This window comes from Anomalospiza imberbis, chromosome 2, assembly GCF_031753505.1.
Source record: "Anomalospiza imberbis isolate Cuckoo-Finch-1a 21T00152 chromosome 2, ASM3175350v1, whole genome shotgun sequence".
NCBI lineage: Eukaryota > Metazoa > Chordata > Aves > Passeriformes > Viduidae > Anomalospiza > Anomalospiza imberbis.
Genome location: NC_089682.1, coordinates 35,856,747 through 35,879,258, shown reverse-complemented (window position 1 = coordinate 35,879,258; position 22,512 = coordinate 35,856,747). Strand labels below are relative to the sequence as shown.

The 22,512-nt window shown below is 40.2% G+C and overlaps 1 protein-coding gene across 1 annotated transcript in view; it reads left to right on the top strand.

The window, feature by feature from the left end:
* The first annotated feature begins 21,271 nt into the window (after positions 1–21,271).
* The window catches only part of HTR1F (5-hydroxytryptamine receptor 1F), a 102,877-nt gene continuing 101,636 nt past the window's right edge, over positions 21,272–22,512 (top strand). The window contains exon 1 of the mRNA XM_068180578.1: positions 21,272–21,426. The gene's annotated coding sequence lies outside the window, so the exon portion shown is untranslated. The remainder of the gene's footprint in view (positions 21,427–22,512) is intronic.

The window sequence follows — 22,512 nt, the reverse complement described above, 5'->3', positions numbered from 1 at the left end:
ATTATTCATGGAGAGGGTGAGCACACATTGATGTTGAAGAGAATTAGCCAAAAAAAAAAAAAAAATTTTGAAGCGATAAATGGTTTTCATCCAAATCCCCTTAGGTTCATATCCATACAAGCCATAGCAGATAGGAAAGGGACCACTAGGTTCAAACATCACTCTGACACATTTTACCACCTATCCATTCACATTAGCATCGCCAAAATCAGAGTATTGAATGCTTCAAAAGCCCAAAAACAGGTGGGGGCAGAAACAGTAGGGCTCTCACCTATTCTAGAGACACAAAAAGCCCACAAAAGAGGTTTGGGGACACACTCATGGTCTCTGATATCTGAGCCATATATTAATTTCATGACAGTACTCCAAAGGTTCCTTCACTGCATCCAGAATTAATGGGGTGGTTGCTTATAATTTATCGATGCCTCACAGGCAGCACAGGTACAGAGGCTTTTAGGTGTAAAGTTTAATGACTGAATACACCAAAAACAAAATACCATTTAATCTTGCTTTCTGTCTTATGAAAGCTTCTTCAAAACCATTTCATTGTTCAGGCATATTTTCCCCCCTGGTTCATATTTTTCTTTTTTTTTTTTTTTTTTCAATTTTAATCCTAAACACATTTTCAGGGATTAAGTGTGGCTGAGGTTAATGCCACACACAGCAGACAAGCACCATGAGCTCTTTCCTGTGCAGTGAACAAGATTATTTCTTGTCACATATAATCATATAATTCATAAAGCAAATTAAACATGTCAGAGTTGGTGAATATTGTGAAAGTGACTCTTGGAGAGCAGTCAATATACGGAAAACAGCAAGGTAATCATGGCCTCACTAATTACTTACAGGCTGAGATTTTTTGACCATCTCAAAATTGTAGTCAATAGAGCAAGGTGAGACTGAAAACATTTGGCAAATACTGAAAGAGTAAAAGTTCTTGGCAAGATCTCTCATAAGAAAATATAAAATTTTTCTTCTCCATATGAAAGGAGCCAAATTCTCACAAAGTGCAGAATCTGGATAATTTATAACTGAAGTGTTGCACTAATAAACTAAAGTAGAAGAATGTCTTATGTTTTTTAGTAAGGCAGAAGTGTTTTGTATAGATACCATTGCAGCCCTGCCTAGTGCATGCCAAACATGAAAAATTACAAAGCTGTGAGTGCAGCAACTTTAAAACCCTTTATGAAGGTTTATATATACAAAGATGAAAAGTTTGGCATCATTTTCTCTTGTTCCAGAGCATTACTAAAATTTCTCAAAGAACTTGGCTTTTGCTAGTTCCAGAGCTGGATTAGATAGAAAACAAACCATTTTGTTGCAAATGCCAAGTCAAAACGGGGAAGAACTGCTGACTTACTGCAAGTTTGTATTTTGGTCCTTCTTGTGAAGAGGAGGAGACTTCATGCCAACAGCCTTGGTATCTTTCTGTAATAAATCACATCTCCTAGTAATTATACTATCACTCATAAAAAATGGTGTCATCTTCTCATTACTGTGATTGCAAATCTGCCTCTGTCTCACCAATCTTGTAAGAAAGGATTTCATTTTCTTTGGGGCAACAGAGTAAACGGGAAGAATCAAAAGGGAAAACTAACAAAAAAGGGATTTGGGAAACGAGAAGGAGAAAAGAACTAGTATAAGAAAGCAAGCAAAACAAGAAAATTCAACATTTCTTCTCTTTGTGAAATTTACTTTGTACTCAAAGTCAGAAGCTACTGCCATTATTCCATGCACCCAAAGCAATATATACATATACAAGTTGCTGCTTATTGTAAAGCTAAACCAAAATAATTTTTAGCTGTTGTGCTTGGCTCATTTCTGCTCATGGAGAAACCTTTTCTATGTAGAGAAAACCTTTAAATCTGAACTAGCACAGCCAATTCAGGGTGTGAACCAGAGTTGAATTCTCCCTTTACTAACACAGCACAGGAAGCCCTCCAAAGCTCTACCACTACTTTATCCTTCTGGGTACATGGATGGAGAACTCAGCAGTAGGTTTGCTGACAAATAATTCATTGCATTAAGAATTACAGGGAAAGTTCTTAACACAGCCAATAACAGCAGCACTACATATGACTTTAAAATAAATACCTCTGATATGAACTGAATGTCATTTGCAGTGGAAAAATACCACTGGCAATGAGCCCTTTCCCATTATCTAAGTACATTTTAAATTCATATAAAATTATATTAGTATAAATAATAAAGAGATAGTTACTTATTTTAATTGCTGTTAGATTTAAATGGTAGAATATGTTACTGTTAGTGGAAGAGGACTAAAATATTTCAGTTACATAAAATGAACTTCACCAGTGAACCTAGATCAGTGGGCACCAGAAACAGGTGACAAACTTCTCTTAGAAGAAAAGATACAACACAAAGGAGGTTGTGTGATCATGTGCACATCCATACAAGTCCTCAAAATCTAAATTCCTTTATAGCAAAGACAAAATAGGCATCCACATCTCCACAGTGACAATTTTTGCAGAGGGCCAATGCTGCACTTGTACATAGAGCTGGAAACATTTTTATTAATGAAAATTATGCAGCGGTCACCAAGCATCATAAAATCAGCTCTACCAACATCAAAGAGGTTCTCATCAGAGAGGACCTGTCAGTGTGACCATATCTTACACAAGTATGGGGCCAGGGGAGAGAAATGCTTCGACATTCAAAAAAGACCCTATCAAATCAGAAGGCAGAAAACAAAACAAAATTTCTATATTTATATTGTAATTGAAAGTCCAAATATCTTCAGTAAGTGGTCTCCATGAAGTGGAGCCGTTGAATTTCCCATATTTAGGATCTTGCAGTGTCAAGAAAAGAACAATGAAGTTGTAAAGGTCCAGTCTCATTTATTCATGACTGATATTCCAGCATGTGCTATATCCATGCAGCAGCATTAGTGTTCTGTGGGCATCTTTTTCAATTTGCACCAACAATACCTCTGCCATTGTAACTCAACCTAAAATCCATTAAAGCTATTATATTGTGCATAAAAACTGATGAACAGCAAAATTTTGAGCAAACCTAATCACCCATATATCTGGAAACATCTGTTTGATTTTTACAGGAAGGCTCAGCAGGGTATAATGTGTGTCATAAAGCAATGTAAGTCTCAGCTAACTACAAACCCTGTAACCAAATAAGAATTAGAACAAACATAACAAATCTGGGGTTACCCCATGGTTTCACAGCAGCCTCCTGCTGTTAATGACAGTTTCAAAAACTGATCTAATCTAACATTTACCACATAGCTGTTCAATCCTTCTCATAAGGAGTAACAGATAGCCTGATTTCATATCAGCACAAGAAATAAATATGAACCATACTGTTCAACAGCTTAAGTCACAACCTGAACTTAGAAGAAGCTGAGAGCTCAAGATTTCAGGTTAGAAAGAAAATTCTTCAGTGAAGAAAAAAAGAAAGGGAAAAAAAAAGGAAGCAAAGAGTTTTTGGTTGACCTTGAACTGCTTTGGCATGTTTTATTTTTCAATCAACACCTTCAAGCACAATTAATTCCCATCTTCCTCCATGTTACACAGCTGTTTATTTGCCTACCTATACTTTCATGAGTTCAAAAATTCATATTTCACTGAAAATGTGGAGCTCAGGCAAACTTAGAAAAGCATCTATTGTCATTTGTCCTCCTAAAAACCTGCTTGTGTCCCCTGGAAAAATCAACGTACCATAGGTGAAAGGGCAAGACATGCCAGCACTCCTTGAATCACTCAGCACAAGCATCAGCACTTTATAACACAATAAGAATGAACTATTTCATGTCAAGATTTTACGCATCTTCAGAATGGGCACTTCCTACAAAGAATGAAATTTTGTCCTTAAACCAATGAAAAACATTGCCTGAAGTCAACCCTCAAGCAGCTGTGTGACCTTTGGATATTCTAAGGAGAAAAACAAAAGCTCTTGCAAATATCTGCATTTATTTGGTTACAGAATTAATGGTGCCAGCCCATCTCACAGATGACACATGAAGAAGCAGCAGCAGCTGCTCTTTCAGACTCTGACTGTAGCCAAGTGACCGTGCCTTGCCTTGAAAAAATGGATTGCACTTCATCAAAATTCTCTGTGATGTGATTTTATGAAGGCAGTGTGATTTAATTCCTAGTGTAGAAGCAGATACTTTCCTGAATGATGGATTTCACATCTAGACATCCAAGACACTGGACAGATCAGGTTTTTCATAACTAAAATACCAGTTTCTTATTAAATTGACAGCTGAGTGTGTGTTCATGCACATTCACACTTTGCAAGGAGTTTAGGAAGCTCACAGGAAGCACATTCCTGTGTGTGGAGCCCACTCTATGGGAAGCAAAATGAAAGCCTCCTCTGGTCCATTCAGGTTTCCATGGACACTTCAGAACCAGGTTGGTACCCTGGAGGTGGTCAGGAAATGAAGAGCACACTGAAGAATCAGGTGGTTGCTACATCATCTCACGATGGGGTTCAGCAGCAAAATCAACATGGTGAATCCAGGCACTTGATGATGGGAAAGGTTTGTATGATTTATGTGTTCCATGGTTAAGTGTTCTGTCTGCCAGCACACAGACTTGTTTAAAACTCCTTTTATAAATCCCTGTATAGAGTACTCTTTCCTTAAGCATCGATTGCCTTGGCCATCACACTGTTCACTCTCTCCTCACTCCCTGTGTCCTTACAGGGCACTGGGGGAGGTGGCTGTCACTCCTCCATCACCTCAGTCCCTTGCAAACAGAGATAAACACTCTCACAGCCCACCAGAGTGGGCAGTGTTCCCTCCTCTGCAGAGCAGAGGAAAAACCTTGTGTCTCCAGAAACAGCAGGCTTCAGGTGCTCAGTGACTGACCAGTAATTTATTATCCCAAAGGAGGAACTTGAAGGTTTGAAGCACAAAGCTGATCAATAGTGTCATTAGAAAGAAGAACGCTCACCAATCTTCTGTGCCATTCTGGAAGTGCAGCTTTCAAAACCATAATGTAAAGTGTTCAGGCATTGTATGTGCATTAGTCTATTTGCATTGTGTATCTAAGAGTTTCAGTCAATTTTTTTAATAAACATTTTTTATTTGGAACATTAATCTGAAAATATTCCAGCTTCCAAGATTTCCTCAGTTGTCTGACTACAGAAGACCCTCTGCCTTCTACTATTAGTATAATAATAATAAATAAACCCAGCTGATTTTGGGTTTTTTAAAGAGATGTACAAGTGTCACATCAGCAAACTCCATATGATGAAACCCTCTGGAAAGCATTAAAACAAATACCTGTCCATCCTGAGTAGTAGCCAGAGCTTTTCCACTGGTTACACAGAAAAAAATCCTTGTTATATGATGCAGTCAGAATATTTGTGCTCAGTCCTAATTTACCCCTAAAAAAGCCCTACCACAACTTCATTCCCAATTATGACCAGAAATTTTATCCAGGACCCAAGAGAGTTTAATTTCCTGATTAAGTCCTGTCTGAACTGGCACTTGAGAGAAACATCTACTGCAAATTCATGATCACCACTATTTTGAAACATCCTCACACAGCCAGCAGATTCAGTGAGAGAAAGAGGTCACTGTGAAATTACTGCTGCTTACAAAGTTTTTTTAGTGTGTGGAAAACTGGGCCATTATTTCCATAAGTCATATTTTCCATACATTTAGTATTATGCAAGAAATCAACCTTATATCAAAAAAGTATTCTCCATGAAGCATTCCAGAGAATTATAAAATATCCATTAAAAAGATATTTCTCACTTTTTGTCATTGTCCCCAGTGGTCAGTTAAGCCAGGTTTCACAGCATTGTTTCTTTTAAGTCTGTTTTATAAGTGATTGAATGCTAGAGAGATGAGCAAAAAGCTGCCTGCAGTATTTATGCTTATTTGTCAAAGCTTGAAATTGAACTGGGATACTGAGAGCATTTCAGAGCCTGTGCAAATCCTCTCTTTGGATTATTTACAACCTGTTGATGCATATTCAGAAGCACACCATAAAATATCATTAAAATGATAAATCTGTCCTCAACTACTATGAGCCTCCCCATCTCCTCTTGCTCTTTCATACATTTTCAATTGTTTTCCTTTCACTGCTAACCCAAATATGACACCTTTCTAATAATAAAACAGACAGAAAGTGCACAATGCTGAGATAACTCTGCAATATCCTCACCCATGGTGCTGTGAAACTGAGGGCAGAGACTATTTTACTGAAAAACAATTATACTGAGTGAAGAACAGGAGTGACAACTATTTACTGTAAATAGATGCTGCAGATATCAGCTAAGATGCATTTCATTGTCACTAATTAAATTTTAATATAGGAATTGCAAAAAAAAAAAAACAACCCACAAACCCAAAATGATAAATGGTTCCCATCCATAGCAGAAAATCTTTTCTTGAAATCAGCCTCTGTGATATTCACACAGCAGCATTGCTGTTAACAGTTTATAGTGAAAACTCTTCTCTCTTAAATCTCCAAGTCACCATCCTGCAAGCCTCTATTTTACTTTTTCCCCCTACAGCTTTGATTAAAGTCAAGAGAGTTAAATTCTTAATTCTTGCCATCATTTCTATTCCCATATTGCAGGCAGAGTTTTTTGTGCTAGAAATATCCATATTCTAAAATAGAAAAGAAAGTCAAGGTCCCCTGGAGTGCAGTATTTCTTTATCACAAACATCCTGTATACTAAATGGCATCTGTCACCCTGAAGTTTTTCCTTCTTCCAAAGTAGTCAAATATGGAGTGCACTGAAAGCTGTATTTTGTGGTTATTACACAAAAGAAGAAATATCCCAACGTTTATTCCCTTTCCCCAGGTGACTGTCAGATTACAGCCAACTGTAATTCAGAGAGAGGCAGGGGAGAAACACAAGTGCTTAATCAGCAAGCAGAAGTGTTCACAGGCTAAAGGGAGTGTGTGCCTTCACAAGAGAGGATTTTGATAGCAGGAGAGGTTGACTGTATCTTACTCATGTGCTGCTTCTGCCAACACCATCCCTGATGTTCCAGGGCTGCATGGTTCCAGAAGAACCACACAAAAACACACTTAAGGAGCAAAGATTAAACCAACATTTTATTGCTCAGACACTATGAGCTGTCACAGGCAAGCACGTGGGGGATAAAAGGCAGAAAATCTCTTCAATGACAGTTACAAGACAGCCAAGAGTCTTTGGCTGATGATGATCACACTAAAGCCAGGGAATCTCTCACACAGAGTCTTCCTCAAGGCATCACCCTTGCCATGCCTTATCCAAAGCATCCTCTAATCCCTCTCCTCAGGGCTGTGCTACAGCAGCTGGCAACCTGCTAAGCCACAGCTTGAGATTCACAGAGGCTTTTGTCCCAGGAAACACAGCTTAATTACCATCCCAGGAAAAATGGCACACTACCTAACTGCCTTTTGCTTGACCCACAAGCTCTTAAAGCAGTCAGACATTAAAATATAAGTAATCTTATCTCTGGTTTAACTGCTCCTGCATCACAGTGCTAACCAAATCCTGGCTTTACACCTTCTGCTGTACAACCATGTATACACACACCCCCATCATCAAAGGAACATTATTATTAAAGCCAAACTTCCAATGTAATGTGAGGACAGGAAAAAAAAAACAACAAAACATAAAAGATAAAAACAAACCAAACAAAACAATCAAAACAGAAACCACTTGACATCAAGAATTGCTCATGGTGTACATATTTAATTAATTGAACAGAGAAATGCAGCATCAGGTTGATAACCCATCTTCCCTGATCCCAGCCAGACTCCTGGGCAGGCCCAAGTATTGCAGCTTCCAGAACAGCTTGTCCGTTCACTGAGCAAAGCTTCTGATAACAATTCTACCCCTCAAATATCTCAAACTGCTTTTTACTCAGGAATTAGCCTGGCATCTCACCAAGGTGCTTTTTTCTGAAGAGAAATTCTCTTTAACCTGTCATCTAAAGATTGTTTTGTTTGTCTCATTTACACTGCTGTAGGAAGTGTACTTGTGATCTGAGGTGATGGTTCCTCCTATTTCTGTGGTTAATAACTGCATTAAACAGGTTTTCTGCAAAACTAGGAGAACATTCCTCGCTTACTAATGTCTTACTCTTACTGGAAGAAAAGAAACCAATAATTTCCATTTAGATTACTGATCAGAAAATGGAAATATTACATGTAACAGCTGTCAACATGGTTTAAAGGACTCTTTTTTTTGCCGTTTCTTGAAAACTCTTCCAAGTCCAAAAATCAGAAGTCAAGAATTAATTCACAAAATATTATTTCAGATATTAAAAATGGAAACCTAACCTGAATCTTGCAGTTGTCGCTATTTACTATCAATTTATGGCCACATCATTGTTATATGTTTCTTAAAGACCATTTAGATAATTTTGAGGCATGTCCAGTATGGCACAGTTCACTGAGATGAAAGGTAACAATAGTAGGCAACACAAGGGATGAGCTGTATGAAAAGAAGAAACGTGTCCAGTCTGTGGGCATAAGTTCTGTCTAAAGTTGCTTCATTTTTTTATACATATGTTTTTCAAGCCACACACCAGGTTTTATTTACAGTGTTAGCTATTAAGCATTTCAAATACTTAAGACAGCAACCATACAGAAAAATTATGTTTCTGCTGTAATTAAAAAAAAAAACAGTTTGCAGCATCAAGAGACTTCCATAATGATTCAAAAATCATTGTTATTATCCAAAAGTTGCATTATGCCTAGTGCTTTATTTATATTGCATTAAAGCTGTCTGTAAGTAACTTCAGACTTGCAGGTAATTAACAAAGTCACTGAACTCAAAGTAAAAGTATACATACCATAGAGGAAAGAAAAAAGCCCCACATCTTGTATTTAGTTACTGGTTATCACCCTGCACAAGGACACCAGGAGAACTTTAGGGTAAAGATCATCTCTATAAACCATAACTTCCTATCCAAACCATCAGCACCACCACATCTTCAGGCCTCTCTGTAGCAAAATTCCTTTCTTCTGCATATCAGGCAAGTTCAGCTGATCATTTCACATTTACTCTAGGTGATACCACACAATGAATTCCTCCACCTGTACAGATACTTGGGGATTGTGTGGCTCCTCCGGAAACAAGTTTTTTGCCAACTTTTCCACAGGAAAAGAGAAATCAAGAGAGTTAATCTTCATGTAGGCATTAATAATCAGTGAGTGATCTCTGGCTATTGTAGCAGTCCTAGGAGAGAACAGCTCCTCTGAAGAGCTGGGCTGCTTGTACACAGGGTAGGCAGCCACTCATCTCACTGGGCTCCAAAGCCCAGCAAGATCCCCTCCAGCTGTGGAGCATTCAGAGGTCCTGACTGGAGCACATTTTTCAGAGAGAAGAAAAACCAAAAGCAAGTTGTCTGCTGAGAGAAATTATAAATATTTCAGAGACTACTGTAAGAAACACTTCAAAAACTCACTAGGATGAGGCAAGATTCCTGAACACAGGTAGTGGAGGGAGGAGCTGTGCAGAGTCAGGCACCGCAGACTCACAGAGAGGCTCCCCTGAAGAAGCCCAGGGCAGCTACAAAACAGCCTTTACATTTTGTCTGCAGTTCCTGACAGCACATCTATCCCAAAATGCTCTCAGTGGAGTTCCTAACTCTCACCTTGGCCTGAGCTTGGAGGAACGACGGTGCTGGATCTGGAGCAAAATAGGAATCAATGACCAATTTGTGCACAGGCAGATGTTGGTATGAAAGCACAGTGTAACAGTATACTGAACATTGCACACAGAGACATGGATGTAGACAAGCTACATCAAGACTTACAGATAGTAGGGGGGAAAAAAAAAAAACTTGGCAAAACTCTAAGTCTCCCAAGTTTCTTTTGTAGTGTTGCAGCCTTGAGCAAAATTCTAATAGCATCATTTGGATTTTACATTCACAAAATTGAGTGTGCAAATTCTGCTGCATACAAATAAGATATTTGCATATATTTGACCAAGTTCTGTAATTTTTGATACAATTTATTAACTGCTATATCAGTACAGTAGAAAAATCCACCCTGATGTTGATATGAACCACTTTGAGGAACAATAACAATAATAAATCAGGCTTGGCAGAAATTGAAGTTCAGAAGGTAGGCTGATCATCAAACTCAAAAATGTTATTTAGGGATGTACAATAAAACAAATAACCTGCATTCTCCAATTCCCCAGTTAATGTTTATTGATTAAGTTTTGTTAGGAAAAAGCTATTAGCAGTGCATATCCTTGGACAGGTGCTTAAAGCAAGTGGTGTAACTTATATCTAACCGTTTGTTCACTGAAAAGCACTTACAAGGAATTGTTTTTCACTCTTGAGGGGGAAAAAAGTGGGAGTACTTTGCAACAATGCAAGCAGGACAAATTGAAAAAAATGCATTCTATTTTATTGGGTTATAAAAATAAATCATTGCCAAAGTTGCATAGAGGTACAGTTAGTATGTTCAGCCTTATGTTGTATTGAAAAAGTTGCTTTTCTATTTCCAAACTTCAGAATAAGCTTTGGAAAAGAAATCCCAACATTCCCTAATGCATCAGAAATAGATTTAAAGTACATTAATTGCACACAGCATTCCATTCACCTACATCTATTCTGAAATTAAGCCAGTCTTGAAGATTAGAATTTCCACCACCATTCTTGCATGTTTTAATCCTGCGGAGCAGTTTTCATTCTAAATTAGTCAAGGAGAAGGGAAAAAAAAAGCTACAAACCATTAGCAGGCAGCTATATTATTGCTGTAAAGGCATCAACCAGGTGAATCACTTAAACCTAGACAGAAGAGAACACTCTGTTCTTCTTCAGTTCTCACCTTTCAAGAAAAGGAGTTTACTACAACAGCAGCATGATAGTAATAAATTTGTAAACAAGTATGAACATTACCTGGACATTCTCTTATGACCTTTGCTTAAAGCAATTACATGTTTCCGTCCCAAACAATCTTTGTTTTTAATTGCATTTTGGGGAATCATGGTTTAATGAGCTCAGCCCAGCCCCACCCAGCCACTCACTCACTCCCCCACAGTGGGATGGGAGGAGAGAATCAGAAGGCTAAAAGTGAGAAAACTCATGGGTTCAGATAAAGACAGTTTCATAGAAAAAGCCATAGATGGAAACAAAGGACACTTGTTTAGAGCGAAAGTAGTCATCCAACAGTTTTCTACTGAGTGAATTTTACATCAAATAATTAATGCACAACATGTTTTGTGGTCTCTTCTGCAAAACTGGTAGTGTTTCAGCTTAGTATTCAGCAAAATAGATGTTCTTAAATACATGTTGGATCATCATCAATAAACAACACATTCTAAAGGTCAATATATACAAGTTTTCCAAGAAAGTATAAAGGAAAGTCAGCTTTAAACAGTGGGAGAGCAGGAAGAGCCAGAAGGATACTAAAAATATTTTATTAGAGTACAGCATCCTCACAGGAACAATCTCTCAGTAATACCACAGGTGCTACTCTGCTGAATCTTTTGTTTCTTTCCAAGCTTATATTAGAAAGAGTTATCACAAAGGGACAGTTTTGTTTAGGAAAGTAAGTGTGGAAAAAGGCTAGTGCTGCAGGGTTTGCATTTCCAGCAGTATTCAAAACCTTTCTGTAAACTATCATTAACTACAAACAACTACACAGAAAAGGAACCAAGTACTCTTGCCCAACCTCTCTTGTGCCACACCAAAGCCCTTTACAAATTATTTCATTATTTCATTTTTTTTTAATTTCATAAAGCCCAATTAATATACCTTACCTTGACTTCACTGAGATCGATTAGAGATGCTCGGTGGAGTCAGCAGCACTTGCCTGTTCCCCAGCATCCACCAGGCCTCACCCTCTGGCCACAGCCTGAACGCTGGCACTTCAGGTGCCAACCCCAAACTCCCATCTTCTCTTCCAATAACTAAACTTTAAGTTGCAGAGCACCAAAATAAGCTGACAGCTTACCCCGAGGAACAAGAGTTGCCACTGAGGTGTTACTTTTGAGGATACCCTCTACTGCTGAAGCAGAGTGGCCACCCAGCCCAAACAGCTGAAAGCAGTTAAGACCCCACCACCACCTCCTCCAAACAAGCAAACCCAACTCCTGCTTCTGTTGCTTTATGGAAATCACCTGTTTCCCAATTGGATAGGATAACAAAGTCAGCTGGTTCCCAGCCTCAAGCTCCACCTAGTCTGCAAAGCAGGTCAACAGTTACACTTGTGAACTCAATGTGTTTATAGTTTTGAATGTGTTTTATTATTAACTTCAAGTGCTTTTCCTCATAAACACTTTGCCAAAGACTAGTGAATGATGTTCCTATGTTCATTATATACATATATATACATACACACACACACACATATATCCAAATGTGTGCATGTGCATAAAAGTTCAAGAAAAACACAGAGGAAGAATCTCAATTTTCATGTTGGACTTCTCTTTTCCTTGCAAAGGCAGTTTCATAACATTAATGCAAACCAAGAAGGATTAAAGTTCAAGGAAAGCAGTAGCCGAGCTCCACACAGATGATGTCAGGAACAAACTAATGAGACACTGGTCACTCCTATATCAAATAAATCTCAAGATTATGGACGTGACAGATGTCCTAATGATATTTTACTATTCCTCATAAAGATTCTAGGCTATTCTAAGACAAAACAGGAGTAAGAAGCAAGATCTACCCTCAGGGTATGAAAGTGATTTTGAAAGATTGTCCCTACTAAACGTTAAGACCAAAGGTTTTGTTAGAGGTGGAGAGTCAGATTAAAGACTGAAAAAGCAAAAAGCATGCACAACACAGGAATCAGAGGAAAGAACATGCTCAGAAGGCATCTTTCTCTGTGAGGGAACAGGTGAAGGTCTAATAGCTTTGGAGGCATGCAAGGGTTTGCAAGGCAGAAGAGACAGAAAAACACTAATGGAAGGACAGAAAACATTTGTAGAAAGTGGATGCTCCCAGGAAATGTATGAAAGAAAAATGTTCAAAGCTCCATGGTGGCAGAGAGAGCCCAGCATCTCGCAGAAAAAAAAGGGGGAGGCACAGGGATGAGTAATGCTAGGCAGAAAACTTAACAGAGGTGGTTTTCTATTGGGAAACAATGGGAAAAATTAGCTAAAGCTTTTCATAGCAAAACACAACTGCCAGTAACTTCCTCAGTCTTCTTGTCTTTGGTGAAAGGCAACTATCCCTAGAAGTTTTCCCTCCATTTTAAATAACTGGAAGTCTGGATGTAGTGAATGACCATGAACTTTATCAGCCTCAGAACTTGGGGGTCTCATCCAACATGCAGCCAATCAATATAAATCTATGTTAGTGCTTCCCCATGACAATCTCATCATCACTAACAAAGTTACATTTAAATATCTCTTGAAAAATAAAGGCGTAATCTAGTGATTTATGTAAAAAAATAATATCACAAAGATTCACCTATATTCTTCCAGCAGGACTTTTGACAGATTGAAACTCATCTGAACTTCAAAATAGTATGTTTTTCAGAGATGGAGGAAAACATATAGATTATATGAATGGGGGAGGGTCCTTAAAAAGGATTTACATTTTTACAAGTCAAGAAACTGAGGGGAAAAAAACCCTGATCTTACAGATTTCAAGAGATATAGCTTGGTGGCAAATCTGCTTTTTAGAAAACAGAGACTTTAAAAATCTCAAACCCATTCCATAGTCTCTACTCAAAGCAAATGCACCAACATTTTGCACAAAAGAAGGTGAACAATCAGCCAGCTATACACTATTCACTAATGATGCAAGAAGCTATTTCAGAGAGTGGGATCTTTAAAAACAAATACTGTAATGGAAAGATGCATTTATTTAGAAGTCATTAGAACATTTGTCTCATCTATTCTTCCATTTTCTCACCTGAGCTCCGTCTGTTTAAGAGCAACACTTTCAAGCTGTTTAATAATGGAAAAATCAAAACCTTTGCAATAAATATGTCCCTAGGCTATTTATTTTCCAATGCAATTTTCAAAATATTAATCAAAGCAGCAGAAAACAAAAAGACTCAGAGATATCCAAGAAAAATCTAATAATTTTAACTTATATTAAATGTTTTCTCTCTTGTGTGAGCAATTTATTTTTTACTCAGTCAGAACCAACTATACACAAGGATTTCTTTAAGAGAAGCAGTAGAAGCTATTTAGTGCTAAGCTGGGTTGGAATTTTTTTAATATCTTTCTGGATGTGGTGGGCTGACACCAGGTGCCCATGGAAGCTGGTCTATCATTCCCCTTCTCAGCTGGAAAAGAGAGAGAAAATATATCAAAAGGCTGATAGGTCAATATAAGAAAAGGGAGAGGTCACTCACCAGCAAAAGAGATTTGACTTGGGGAAATGGCTTTATTACCCATCAAAGTCCTTTTTCTTAGTTTCAACTTCACTCACAATTTTCTCTCCCTCCTCCCCACCAGCAGCACGGGGTAGAGGGAATGGTGGCAGTGCTCAGTTCCCCACAGCCTTATTTCAGGCATCCACTGACAAAGTCACATTTAAATATCAGGCTCCACTGTGGGATCCTCCATGGGCTGCAGGGGAATCCCAGGGGTCTGGAGCACCTCCTGCTCCTCATTTACCCTGGGCGTCTGCAGAACTGTTTCTTCCCTTCTCTGCTCTCTGTCCAGCCATAGGTTGTTGTGCAGGTTTTCCTCCTCCTCCTACTCAAATCCCAGAGGCTGTTCCACCAGCCCTGAGGGGCTTGGCCTCTGCCAGCAGTGAGTCTGTCTTGGAGCTACCTGGCATTATTTCTGTTGGACACAGAGGCAGCTTCTGGCAGCTTTACACAGAAGCCACCCCTGCAGACCTCCACCAGCAAAACCTGGTCATGCAAACCATTATACTCAATCAAGAAGGGGAAGGAAAGAGAAGAAGATTTTTTTTTTTTTATTAAGAAGTCCCACAGTCTTTGTGGCAGTCAGCACTTGGTTGAAGCAAACAGTGGCAAATACTGATATAGCTGTGCTTGTGTAACATCAAAAAGTCATGTTGGTGTCATTCAGTTAAAATCATGACAAGTGTCCATGAAAAGTGAAAAAAAAAAAGCTTAGAGCAAGGGATGCTAGACTTGACAGCACTGAAATAAATGCATGCACACCATTTAGCCACCTTGTAAGACTTGCTTCATTACTCCTCTGCTGTTTGGCTGTATTTTTCTGATTCTTCTCCAGCATAGATCCTAGGTTCATTTTGAATAAGGTTATGTAGAAACCTCCTTTGTCATTCCTGATGACTGATATGGATGACTTTTTCTTTACTGAAGAAAACAGATCTAAGTACTCTTAACATTTGCATTGTTAGACCTGCTTTTTTTACATCAGGTGGAGGCAGTTATTCCCTTCAACAAGTTCTTATTCATTTTAAAACTATCTTGAATATGACAAAGATTCTCATTCTCAGTGAAAGTGACTGAGCCCCACAGACCTCAGTAAATCTTCAACAAATCTGATTCAGAACAAAATCAGCCCAGTAACTGGTCAGCACCCTTGGGCAGACACCAGAGTGGATCTTAGCAACATGATTCTGGTAGTTTGTTGGAGGGAATGAAGTTCTGGGTTTTCCAGACAGGAGTCCAAACAAAATGCTTCTAAACTCTCCAAAGGGAAGGAGTGTTGTAACATCAGAATGTGTTAGGGGTTTTTTTACCTCTTCATCAAATCATAGAATTTTAATGGGCTTAATGATGTGCTGTAAGGACACTATTACTGTAGCTATCAGGATATTGTACACTTGCTCTGTAATAAGCAATTTTCCCTTTTGCTGGTCAAACTCCTCCTTTTCCAGGGGGATGTTGCCCTGATAGCAGGCTCTGTGTGTTTGTGTGTGTGTGCATGTGTGCAAACATGATCACAGCAGCTGACAGAACAGCAGCACTCAGCCAAGTGGAAAATAAAATTTTCAGAAGATAAAAAAACATGCATTCCCAGAGACAGCAACCTGTCTAAATAAGTCATCTGGTAAATATAGTTAGCCAGTAATGGAGCAGTGAAAATGATCAAGATTTCTAGTGTCTCTCATCTAAAGTTTTTCGATGTTCTTTGTTATAATTAAAAATAGATTTCATAAAATCATAGACTCATTAAGGTTAGAAAAGACGTCCAAGGTCATTGAGTCCAACCTTTGACCCAACACCACCATATCAACTCAGGGCTGTCATATCCACCTACCTCTTAAGCAGTTATCACTTTGGATAAATAATTGTATTTCATAGAATCTGAACTTTAGAAATATACAAAATATGGAGGACATCCTCACTTTTGAAAGACTGAGGAAAATGCAGGGCTTTTGGCAGCTTCTGTGGTTCTTACATGAATATACACTCTGGTATGCTGAAATGAAGAAAGTCACCAAAGTCCCAGTGGACAACTGGAATGGAAGTCACTAAATCTAAGAAAGAGGTAATAAACTTCTCACTGACATAATAAATTAGGATATAAGCATCCTTGTCGTCCCTCTCAGCTGTGTGTCATATCCAGTTTCCACATTCTGAAAACTCAAATTAATTTTTCTGGTGACAGTAAGACCCATGCTTTTCTTCTCAGTGATTTCTCACTGCATTCTGCTTTTCCTGTCCATTGTGAAGTAACATTCATGCTTTTTTAAATTCCAGTCTTTTTCTTCAGTCTCCAGGTGCTGGGCATCTCCTTTCCCACCATCTGACATAATAGGTGTGGCATTTTCTTTTTTCCAAGAGGCAGCCTGAGCTTCTCCAGTTTTCTTTCAAGAAGAGTAACACACCATGCCCTGCCCCATAGCCCCTGCTAAATGTGCTAGAGTGCTCCCTTGAGCTTAATGCCTTGGCCTCTGTGATGAGAGCAGGTTTGAATACATGAAGTGTAAATATTATTTACAGGGAACAAACATCTTCACGTTTTTCCCTCTTTAGACAGATAGCAATGAGACACACACATTTCATTAAGCAAAAATGATCATCTGTTTTCCTAAGCAGCAATCTTCATTCTTGCTTAATAATCAGCCTTTAAGTGAACTAAGAGTGTTTAATTAAAAGGATGCAAACAAATGGTCTGACTTTGAGAGATGCTGAGCACCTGGAATTGCAAACTGCAGATGGTCTGTCCCTGCTCCCCTGACCTGCTCCTCTGACCCTCGTTAAGGGCACACCACAGCACATGATGGCTGTGCAGAGTCAACTCTCACCTCTCTAGACATCATAATGTAAATAATAACATCATACATAACCCCTGTCATCTAACAGAAGCTAACCTGGCATCTGCATGGCATAGTTTATCCCAAACGTGTAGGTATTTATGGTAAAGTAGAAAAGGCAAGAACTGTGGGGGATCAGGTTCTAGGTCATCCTAGGACTCAGCAACAGCTGCTAAAGATGGCTCTGATGCAAAACACAGTTCAGCCAGCTCCCTTTCATCTTTCTTATCCACAAAGTCATTGAGACTCCTCACACTGCTCTGAGAGGGGTATGTCCTAGGGCTGAGGCTGCCCCAAATGTCTGTGTCACACTGATTCAGTCTCCCTTCACCCCACATGAGCTAGTCAGGATATGCACAACAGACAAATATGCTCTGAAAGGAAAGCAAAAGTGTAGAGGGATTTAAAAGCAGAGGGAAATGGTCAGCTATCTTCTAGGAGCACAGCAGTAAAAATCAAAAAAGGATGTGCATCCCCTGCAATGCTGAGTTATCGCCCTAATAAATGCCGCTGCCAAGGAGGAGCTTCTTGCACAAGACAGTGTGGCCCCAGAGACTAAACAGCCACTTTCATACTTGCCTTTCATAAACCCAGTGGGAGGAAATTTTTCTGACAGCAGTATCTGCCACATTAATTTCTTACATCAGTTCAAGCTGTTTTATCTTCTGTTTGGTGTCCTTGGTTATAGTCACACAAATGTATTCAGGGCCTCTTCTCTACTCCCCAGAAAGCAAATGCTTCCAGGGGGCCCTGATGGAGAGCGTAGTGGTGTCACAACTGTAAAAACCTCACTAAAACTTTCCTTTGTCCCTCTGTCACAGCTGATATCAGCAGAGGTAAGGAGGTAATATGAAAGTTAAGGGGGAAGAACAGGAAGGAAAAAACTCTGGCATCCCAATCTGATTAACCTCCAGACCTGCAGTTACAGCCCAAGAAGAGAGGAAAGGCATCTGCAAGCAAACTTCAGCAAGCTGATCCACGTAAGTGAATGGGAAAGGATGAAGAAGCAGGAACCCACTAAAGCTTCCTAACATTTCTGGAAAGAAACATCCCAGAAAGGAAAAGAGCCTGCAAAGGGATGCCATACAGGAAATACAAATTATGCACCTGATTTATTGCACAAGGGGAATTTAAATGCCATGGAAACCCCCAAAAGTTTCGGATGTATCAAGCCTACAGTGTCAAGAAGGGAGGAGAGTTTACAAATGAGGATGGCTTACAAAGAAGCTCTAATCCTTCTCTCACTACATAGCCATGTGAGGTTATGAAAGAGGAAAGTAACGTGGACTTCACAGCTGGAATTTCAAACAAGGTGCTAAACTGAGGGTTTCCTGCCCTGCTCTTCTCCAACACCAGATTTACACACCAGCTCAGAGACCAGCCACCATATAATTTTTAAACTTTCTTTTTATTTACCATTCAAACAATCCACTATTACCATTTTAGTGTAATTGTGTCTTACAGCCTGAGTCCAGGATCAAGACTTTAATGCAGCAGGTGTCGTGCACACTCAGGGCAAAAAGACTGTCTCAAAAAATTGAGATTCAAGGATGTGTGGGCATTCTTTCCCAAATAAAACCTGAATGCAGCTGTTTCCAGTTCAATTACCTATTTCTGTATTTTTTTCTTTTTAATTTCATGCAGGCGATTAAATCATTTTATCTAAACTAACACAAATATCACTTAAGCTAAGCAAAAATTTTCCACCACTTCTTGACTTTCAGTTTGACACATTTTTTTGAAAGAAGTTAAAAATAATCAAGAAATACTTTTCCATAAGCCCCATGGCTACATGTGCAGTAGAGTGCCTTGCTGGAGTAACAGAGTGGATACCAAAAGCAGAAACGTGTTCAAAAACCACCTGTAGGCACTCTTTTAAAAAAGATCCCTCAAGGTGGTTAGATACAAAGGCACAGGCAGTGTTTCAAACCTGCATTGCCTAAGCTTCAGCCAGATGAGAGGGTGTTCTAGGACAAGGACCTCCCTGTATTTGCCCAGGTCTCGTACTCTTTTCCCAAGTACCCACTGCCAGCCCTCCTCAAGGAGAAAACAACGGACTCAGAAAGAATTTCTGCCTGCCCCAGCATGACCATTCCTGTGTAAAAGACAATGACAAAAAAAATTGGCTCAGAAAAATAAGCTTTAAATTGCTACCTGATATGATCAGAAAACAGAAAAGCCCCTTGCTACAACAAATCTATTTCTGTGAGGCACAGCAGCTGAACAAGATGTCACTACACTGAGCAGGGCACAGTCTGAGGATGAGCCACAGTTTGAAACCGAAATAGCACACAAAATAACAATGAGCAAACTTTTAGCAAACACCACAGGAAGCAAGAGGTCCTAAAGAGATATTTGAAGGAGATGGAGAGACTACTTGCTCTCACTGTGACATCCAATGCCCTTGCATACTGTTTTGGGAATTACTAGAGAGTTTCTGCTACCATCAATGTCACTCAGGCAGTTTTCCCTAGGAGAAATGTATTTTAAAGGTCTACAGACACAGCAAAAAAATAATATACTAAATTGTCAGTTCTAGAGAGGCACTTTCACATTCCTGCTGGACTGAGTGTAATGGCATCAATCTGACACCAGATGCAGACTATAGTGCAGAGATTAATCATAAACAGTTGACTTGCACTGGTCAGGAGCAATGGATAGAGCAGGAATGTTTTGCTATTATTTCTGCCATTTCTAAGGTCACTTGTGGTATAATACATTAATTCAAACAGTAGCCAGTGATGCATGTAGCTGAGAGAGGAGACTGTATTCACTTGTGCCCAAAACCTGCAAAAGGAAAAACAGTGTTCAGCTCGTATAAAACTGGAACTTAAAAAGCCTGCAGAAGACAGGTCCTAAGCAGCAAGTTCAGCACCTGGCAGGCACCAAATGATGGGGGAAACTGCATCTAATTAGACTGATGAAGTTACAACGTGGCTGTGTGATGCACGTAGTTTTTAGAACTTCTGTCTTCAAAGGCTTTGCTTCTCTTAACAAACAACATTAGAAATTACCTTCTAGTACTTTCAACTCTTTTAAGCTTTTGTGGAATAAATTTTTGCAATGGGATGTAGGGGCTGGTTTCACTGAGACACATTTTAGGTTTGCTTTAGAAACAAAAACTCATATAAATAGAGGTCCAAGCAAACAATAAACATCATGAGCTAAAGGAAAGGGCACTGAGCAGCACTCTGTATTACCTGGCACCAAGGTAAAATGCGCAGCATGGAAGGGAGCTGCGAACAGCATGCAAAGAGGAGCTCAAAGCACTGCCTGCAAACAGGTTGTCTGTGTGGCACTCAGCCCTCCGATGATGGGCTGGAAACAACCACTGAGAGGTGTTGAGTCTGAGTCCCAGCGCTGAGTGCCGAGGAGAGGGGGAAAGAAGGCACCGAGTGGGTGTGCGAGCGTAGGTGGGTGCTGAAGAGCTGGGGCTCAGCCCAGGGACAACAGGTCATAACTCCCAGGCGTGTCTGAGCTCGTCGGCAAGCTATCACCCACTTCAGGTTCTGCTGGTCCAAATATGCAACTCCGACAGCTGCGCTGTTTCTCTGCAGAAGAGCTGAGCACATGCTTGCCCACCTCTGCACCGCTTTACGCGCACCCTGGCACCCCTTCCTCACAGCCCGGTCGTAACATCTCCGAGCAGATGAACAGCCTCACCCACGAGCACGCACTTGCGAAGATCCCAAATCCCACACAAGTCGGGCGCTTGGAACAGACCTCCCCCTTCATCCCTTCTCCCGACAGCAACCTTTCCACCTAATTTAGCATACACCAGGGCCCCCCCCACTCCGGAGGACTCGTGTGGCCCCTCCCAGCCCTGGAGCCGCGGAGGCAGCACAAGCTCAGGGTCCGCGGTCAGCATCGCACAGGGGCTGCAGGTGGGCGCATCCCGGGAGCCGCGGGCGGATCACTCCGGGCATGACGCCGGGCATGACGCCGGGCATCACGGCGGCTCAGCCCCGGCACCGCCCGCCCCGCGGCTCCCCCAAGTTGCGGGGAGCGCAGAGGGCGCGGAGCCGCCGCAGCCGCAGCGCCGGGCAGGGAGCGCTCGGGGCGGCGCCGGAGCTTTCCCCGCCGGCCGCCGCTTCCCCGCCCCTCCCCGCCTTCTCTCGTTTCAGTTTTGGCGGGGGCAGCGCCGGCTGCGGGGGGAAACGCTTCGCTCTCCGCGCTCCGGGACCGGCGCCTGCCGCGGTGCGGATGCGTATGGACGAATCCTCGTGAAAACAGCTCCCGACGTTTTCCCCTCAAAAAAAAAAAAAAAAAACCACCCAAACCCAAACAAACCACCCACTTGGATAATTAAAACGGTAAATCTAGCTAACTTTTCATTATCTTGCTTGCTGTGTGCTTATATATGTAGATATTTGTTATTTATCTGGCTTCGTTTCGTCATCCTTTGGTTTTTGTTAATTATCTGATCTTGTGCTGCCGGAGAACTTGAAATATTGGCGTTTGGAACAGAGGAGGACTCAGTTTCTCCTTCCTAAAGTTGGACTGAGGAATGAAAACGTTCCTAGTTCATACCAGCATTGTGAATATGTTTACTTGCATTACCAACCTGAACACAGATGAGATTTCCTGTGGCAGCATCCTCTTGAATTTGCTTTTCCTTTAATTTTTGCCAATAATACAGCAAAGATGTGTGTATGCTACACACATGCAGTCCTGTAGGCTGATGGATTTTGTATGCCGGCATTCACAGCTGAGATTCCAAGTAGGCTTTGAATGTCTTTAGTTTATGATGTTAACAAGTGAACTGTCTTCTGTTTTCATCCTAATTCAACTTGTGGATTCTGCCAAGAGATCATCTAAACCGAATCAAGTAGTGTTTCTTAGCCCTGTAATTATTTCATTGCCTTTTCAGAGATAGAAGCATGCTCTCGTTTGTACAGGTCACACAATTTGTACAGCTTTATAATCCAGAGGGCTTTTGTTTGAGAGGATATTCATTTTATACAGTCCCTGTACTGGTTGGATGCTTTATGAGACTGGGCAACCCCCAGGCTTTCTGCACATTATGAAAACCAACTTTAGGAAATTAAATGTCTTTGTTAGGTATTATAATTCCACAGATAGTTATGCTTGCTACTATACTCTATTCTTCTTTTTGGACTATTAATCCAGCAGGTATTTACCTGAGGAAAAGAAGACTGAGAGGTTAGTTAAAAAAAAAAAAAAAATCAATGTATACATGGAGAAAAGACTGTCTTAGTCTCATCAAACAAGAGAAAATGAGAGCATCAGTTGCATAGTTGTTAAAAATTACTGACCTGAACTTTGCTGTAAAATATGGGCTAAACTTCCAAGTCTGACTTGGGAAAAACTTAGCTCAGGGTAGACTCTGTTGCTCTTCATTGTTTTTTTTTTTTTTTTTTTTTTTTTTTTTTTTGTTT